Source organism: Xenopus laevis, chromosome 9_10L (genome assembly GCF_017654675.1).
Source record: "Xenopus laevis strain J_2021 chromosome 9_10L, Xenopus_laevis_v10.1, whole genome shotgun sequence".
Classification (NCBI taxonomy): Eukaryota; Metazoa; Chordata; class Amphibia; order Anura; family Pipidae; genus Xenopus; species Xenopus laevis.
In genome coordinates this window covers 54579085-54585907 of record NC_054387.1, presented here as the reverse complement: position 1 = coordinate 54585907, position 6823 = coordinate 54579085, and the positions used below count along the sequence as shown (strand labels likewise).

General features: G+C 44.2%; 1 long non-coding RNA gene and 2 other non-coding genes across 10 annotated transcripts; all 3 read left to right on the top strand.

Moving 5' to 3' along the window:
• The first annotated feature begins 50 nt into the window (after positions 1–50).
• LOC108701212 lies at positions 51–6012 on the top strand. Of its 8 annotated transcripts, none has more exons than XR_001933128.2 (8): positions 51–176; positions 1967–2119; positions 2760–2914; positions 3303–3386; positions 3772–3839; positions 4222–4309; positions 4681–4748; positions 5652–6012. It is a non-coding gene; the product is annotated as an uncharacterized LOC108701212 (long non-coding RNA). The 8 variants fall into 8 exon arrangements; XR_001933127.2 differs by having other exon boundaries at positions 2711–2914; XR_001933129.2 differs by lacking the exon at positions 2760–2914 and having other exon boundaries at positions 4222–4294.
• On the top strand, positions 3475–3605 carry LOC121398600. Its single transcript, XR_005964421.1, has one exon. It is a non-coding gene; the product is annotated as a small nucleolar RNA SNORA76 (small nucleolar RNA).
• LOC121398601 lies at positions 4388–4518 on the top strand. Its single transcript, XR_005964422.1, has one exon. It is a non-coding gene; the product is annotated as a small nucleolar RNA SNORA76 (small nucleolar RNA).
• Positions 6013–6823: the final 811 nt, after the last annotated feature.

Below are 6823 nucleotides of genomic sequence, written 5' to 3'. Positions count from 1 at the left end.
CGGCCTCCGGTGACGTCACTCGCACGTGACGCCCGGCGTCATTTTCGCATGGGATATATAAAGAGTACATGCGGGCGCTCAGTTAGTGTCGCGCGTGGTGAGGGACGCCATGTTCTCTGCACAACTCCCTGGGCCTATCGGGCTGTGGATCTCTTGTACATGTGCAGCTCTCTAAGGTGTGTGGCCCTCAATGTTTAGGGTTTGTTGCGGAGGCAGTTTTACTGATACGTTGTTGTGTGGCTACAATTGTGAGGGGAGATTAGGATGAGCTTTTATAGGCGTGTGTGTGTGTGTGTGTGGCCTGGATGTGTCTGGGTTTGTATCATTCACTGTGGCTCCTAAATTACTTTATCGTGGCAGGAGGAATCGGGTTATTGTGTAGTAGGGCCTCAAAGAAAGTAGTGGGCGGCCCATTGCCTCGCTGTAACTTACATTTAGGTTGAATATTTGTGGGTGCAGGTGTGTAGGAAGCCGAGTGCAGTATAACAGTTCATTCTGGCCCACGTGGCATTAGTCTCACGGGCAATTCTAGCCTGGATTGAGCTGTTTCTGCTCCAACAGCACTAACATGGGTGGTTCACGTTTGAGGTAACTTTGAGTATGTTCTAGAATGTCCAATTCTAAACTATTTAATTGGGTTTTCATTTATTTTTTTTGTTCAATTTCCTTTTTCTTCTGACTCTTTGCAGCTTTCAAATCTAAAATGCTAATGCTCTGTAATGCTACACATGTATTTTTGTTTTTATTTTTTTATTTAAAGATTTTATTTTCATAAGAAAAAAAAGAATTTGTAAAAGTATGATAGTTAGATAAATTATCATGGATTGGAATAGCAAGCACTGCTAGACACATCTCTTTGTAACCAGTAAACCATTGTGTTGAACATATACATGCTACTTTTGATTAACCTCTATTCTGGCTCTTTCCTATTCATATTCCAGTCTCTTATTCAAATCAATGCATGGTTGCTAGGTTAATTTGGACCCTAACTACAATGCAACTTGAGCTGCGAAATAACTCAAAATCCTTAAATAAAAAATGAGAACCAATTGCTTATCTCAAAATATCTTTCGCTTGATCATCAAAGATGAACAACCCCTTTAAGAACATATATTCCTGGGTGGTACAGTAATTTTCAAAAGGCACCCCTCCCCCAACGGAGTGAGCACATGGCAGGGGGGATGGGGAACTGAGAAAAGGGAATGATGGGACACCCTTCTCATATACTGCGTGACACTCCCTTCATTTCACACGTGTTATCCGAGGCACTGGGAAATGGGATATGATGTAGAATGTATATTGGGAGAGGAATATGCTTCATACAAATGTTTCATCTCTCCTGCTGTAATATGGAAGTGGATAAATTAAATGTTATACAACTTCCTAACACTTGTTCAGATTGTTTACCAGAATACTCCAATTTGCTAAATTTTTCTGTGACCTATTAGCAACTATTGTATCAATTAGAGCTGCCTTTAATGATTCTGCTCAGCAGGGCCAAAGATGTTAAATGTATTAACTTAGACTTTATTAGTCTGTGACCCCTTCCCTGAGTTGCTTTAGAAAGACACAAGAAGGTGAAATTGGAAGAATGGTCACAAATAGAAAATGGGGGGGGGGGGCAGTCTCATTTCTGAAAACCCCTGAACTAAAAGTGTTGGAAGATGAACACCCCTTTAAAATCAGATGGTGTATCTTGTTTATGCATCTGTCTCTCACATCAGATTTTATCTTGTTGGATGCAGCATTCAGTGCTACCTAACCATAGACGTGTAAACTACATGAAAGATTTGCCATATCACTTGATATGTCAGATTTTTGCATGCGCCATTACTTTTTTAAACCATGGAATTACATCCAACTAGTAGGATTAATCCTGGCACCATCCCACAAACGGGCCATGTACCTTAGGTCTAATGCATGAAATTAGAGATGTGAATATTAATTGTAGAATTGTTTTTTTTAGATATGTTCAGCTAAATGTAAGTTCACAGCATTATCAGATATGCCAAAGAAATTGCAAGTCGTCTTCAAAAGCCATCCCAAGTGTTATACAAAGAGTCTCTGCTGGATAAAAAAAGATGTAAGAGTTATGGATGAAAAATTGGCCTTCTTAAAGGTAAGTGCAAATCTGGGGAAGTAGAAAACATGATCCATTTAATGGACAGCTAAAATAGGTAGTGAAGTAGAGCACACTCCTCAGTGTAATCGATGACGCCCGGTGCTCAGGGTAGAGGGCTCGGCAACCCCCTCGGTAAAGGCTTCCAAAAAGGTACACTGGCACACAGGGCAATTGAAAAAGCAGGGTTACCCCTTGCTACTTTTATTTAAGCGGACGTGCGACGTTTCGGGGTTCCTACCCCTTTCTCAAGCTTGAGAAAGGGGTAGGAACCCCGAAACGTCGCACGTCCGCTTAAATAAAAGTAGCAAGGGGTAACCCTGCTTTTTCAATTGCCCTGTGTGCCAGTGTACCTTTTTGGGAACCATTTAATGGACAGCCACCATGTACATGTGGAGTTAGCCAGTTTATAGAGATTTGTCAAAAGGACATTTAATGAAATGCTTTTAAGCGATTATATGACCATGCAGAGAAGAGACAATTTTGGTCACAAATTAGATGGCAAGGATTTACTGCTGTCACATATACAGACCCTAGAATGGACAACTAGACACAACCTTCCCTATACAATAGGTTCTGCTTTTCTGCTAGGTGTGCCCTAACTTTGACAATCTCAATCCACCCTTCCAAATAATGCCAGAATGAAGCCCAAGAAACACTGCTGTGATCCATTTGAGCAGTACCAATTGTAGATCTAGAAAACCACTCCCTTAGTTTTGGATTCCAGTTGGAGAAACTGCCTTGTTTGTCACAGCGCCTCGCCTCCCCACCTCATTGCTTCCTATGCCAGCACAGGTAACTGTGTGTATGGGGGATGTTGGTGTGAGTGAATATATGTGGGAGGCAACAGGTTGATGAGTTTGGTGCGTTAGACTTCTGATGCTGATGAAGTCACAAATCCGATCTGACACTGCCTGGATACCTGCGTGAGGCTGAATGGATTGTGGATAATTAGCACAGCACAGGGTGAATTCTGTATAGAAAGGGAATTGGGTGACACGCACACGTTCAGTGTTTAAATGCTGGGATGATTAGACAGTGAGTGCAATTTTGAGGTACTAGACCTCGGGGAGGCAATAGGGCTCAGGCTGTGAGGATGGGGTACAAAGGCTCGGCAGTAGGGACCAGTAGAGCTGGGTCCAGGGTAACTGGCTCTCTTACACTGTGCCCATCTGTTTCTCAGGCCAAAAGATGCGCATGGGCATGTGCCCACTGAAGATGCAATAGGGGAGGCCACTGTGCCAGAAGAGCAGTTACCATGCCAGATGTGAGTTGCCGCCTGTATTTATTGGGCCAAATCCTTGTTTGTTGCTTTTGTTGTGCTCCATCCCTATCTTTCCTTTATTGGGACCCACGCGCTACCTTTGAACCTGTGATTTGCCCCAGTGGCTTCACTGGCCAAGCAGCAGCGCAAAAGAAACTGGCTGGTTATAACTGGTACTTCTCGGCCAAACCTGAGCTGTGCTTTTAACTACCTGCTACAGTCCTTGTCCCACAAGTAGACTTGCTCTTGCAGCCCTTCTTCATTCTAGCGAAATTCATGACGCTTGTCTTCCTATATGTATTGTTCCAGTTTACATTTACATCTCTTGCCCATCCTTGGGCCCCACATACTGCCTTGCTTAATCTCCTCTGTCTTGTTTTTGTCACAGTGCACTACCCCTCTGCCTGGTCACATGGGAGTGAAGCAGCACAGTCATTGCTTCCTTTCTCTACAAAGGTAAGTGTGGGTATAGGGGATGTTGGTGTGAGCGGCAGGATGATGAGTTAAGTGCGTTAGACTTCTGATGCTGATGAAGTCACAATTCCAACCTGATGCCGCCTGAATCCTTTTGTGTGAGGCTGAGTGGAGTATGGGTATCTAGCTCAGCCCAGAGGGAAATTCTGGATAGTGTTAGTTGTGGAACCAGGATCCCTCCCCTTAAGCATGTTGGGGTGATCCAGTGGTGACAATAGGGTTGTGTACTAAGTCTTGGAGCCTCTGGTGTGGGGTGGTGGGGCAAGAGGATGGGGTAGTAAGCCTCGGTTACAGGAGTAAGTAGGGCCCAGAAGAGCTGGATATGGGGGCAATTGAATCACTTAACTTCATTTAACTTTCTCAGGCCAACAGATGCCAGAAGAGCAGGTGCCAAACTTGAAGATGCCATAGGAGTGGCCACTGTACCAGAAGAGCAGGTGCGATGGTGGAAGGTGTGTTGCCCCGGTGGCCTCCTGTGCCTTTCCTTTAGTGGGGCCTTGCCCCTGTCTCTTGCCTTTATTTGGTGTCATGCTCTGCCTTTGAACCTGTGAGTTGCCCCAGTGGCCTCACTGGCCAAGCAGCAGTGCAAGAGAAACTGGTTGGTTATAACTGGTACTTCTCAGCCAAACCTGAGCTGTGCTTTTAACTACCCTCTACAGTCTTTGGTACACATGTAACCTGCTATTTGGAACCTGAGATTAGCAGAATGTGCGGCACATCTTTCTGTATATAGACTGCCTCCATGTATGTCTCTTACCCATCCTTGGGGCCCCAGACGGTGGCTTTGTACCGAATTGTCAAGCAGTTTCCTTTTTTGTTACAGAGCACCACCCCCTCTTCCTGATCCCGTGGGAGTGATGCCGAGTGTCTTTACTTCTGTTCCCAGAGCAGGTAAGTGCATGTGTGGGGGATCGGGATGGTCTGAGTGAATGTAAGTGGTGTGGCGGCAGGATGATGAGTTAAGTGCGTTAGACTTCTGATGCTGATGAAGTCACAATTCCAACCTGATGCCGCCTGAATCCCTGCATGTGTAGCTGAGAGGCTTGTGGGTATCTAGCACAGGAAGAAATTATGGTTAGATTGGATTGTGTAAGACTTATGGAACTAGGACCCTCTGTGGGTTCAGTGCCTAAATGTTGGGGTGATAAAGGAGAACTAAACCCTAATATATACTATTGCCCCAGCCCTAAGTTTCAGCTTCTTGATAGCAGCAATGGTCCAGGATTTCAAAGTTGCCACCATTATGGAAAGTGTCTGACACCCCCATCCTCAGTGGGCTTTGAGCAGCTGTTGAGAAGCTAAACTTAGGGGTTGTCAAGCAGAAAATGGGCTGATTGTTTCTAAGATGCCATGTATTAACTATTGAGTTGGTCCCTAAGCTCAGTAAGTGACGGCAGCATAGAGCATGTGCAGTGAATCTGCAGAAAAGATGGGTGCTACAGGGGTTATTTTGGGAGGCACAGATCCTTCATGCTACAGGGCTGTGGTTGCCTTGGGCTAGTACAGAAACCCAAAACATAATCTGCAACGTTTAGTTCTCCTTTAAGAGCCCATATTGTGAATGGGTGGGTTACTGAGGCACTAAATCTCGTCAAGGCAGCAGAGCTCTGGTACTAGGGGTTGGGTACAGAAGCTGAGAGCTCCCAGTATAGGTGGGGGTGGTGCAGTAAGGAATGAAGATGGGGTACTAAGGTTCAGTCATGGCAAGTAGGGCCCATGAATCAAACATTTTGGGGGCACTAGCGCTGAGTACTAGAGCAATTGTATCACTTTATTTTTTTTGATCTTTCTCAGACCAGAAGATGCTATAGGCGTGGTCTCTGTGCCAGAAGACTGACTGAGTCTGAAGATAGAATTGCCCACTTTGCCAGAAGATGTAATCGTAGTGGCCACTGTGCATCTCACTAACACTTATAGTATATGTGCCACTTGTGATACCATTTGTGTTGTAACCCCCATCCTTGGGCCCCAAATGGTGGCTTTGGACTGCGGTACTGGCTTGCATAAACCATGCCTGCTTGTCCTTAAAGGGGAAGACTTCTAAATAAACCTTCAGTATATAAAAGATCGACCTAGGCTTGATAAAGGGCTCAGAGGTGTCTGAAACATTGCTTTGTTTGTGAAATGCTTATGTACTAAATAAATCTCTTTTCACACAACTTTTTTTTTTTTTGTGTGCTTCTGGATTTTGTCTATACCAACTTCTGTCCCTGTGCAAGGAAGGGTATTTTTGGTTGAGCACCCACAACAATTGAGAACCTTACAGGTAGAGCACTCCTTTATTGTGCAGCAGTGTATACTGGATCGACCTATTGTCAGCAGCTTTTCATAATCATGGAACCAAGTTGCAATAGAGTATGCCAGCTTAGATATATCCTATTCATTTTCTATTCTGGTGCTTGGTCACTATGGTAATTAAACCCTAACCATGTGAATTTGCCCCAGTTTCTTTTAGTGAGACTCCATTAAAGTTGGAGGGTGTGGCAGTTGTGAAGAGATGTGCAGCAGGAGTCCATTAGCATTAGAATCTCTAACTGACAGGCTGATGTGGGACAGTCAGGTTGAGAAACTTCAACAAACCATTACTTAGAAAAACAAACCTTGGCAAAAAAATTAACATGCACATTCATATTTTAAAAAGTAGTGTTTTTTTTTTTTTTTTTTTTTTTTTAGTCCATATCACTTTAAGACCGTGCTGTCCAACTTCTGTGGTACAGAGGGCCAGAATTTTTCTGGCCTACGTGGCAGAGGGCTGATCATATAAACCAGTGTTGACCACTCCCTTTTAAGACCACACCCACTTTAAACTACCCCATGTTATCACATGAAATGTTAAACCAAAAAAAACCAAATGGTTGGTGCTCACTGCAGTTATCACTTTGGGAAAAAAGTTTCATACTTAGACATACCCTTAATCCATATCTTCTCCTCCCCTGTGGCTAGCACGGCAACCCCCAGCACATGAT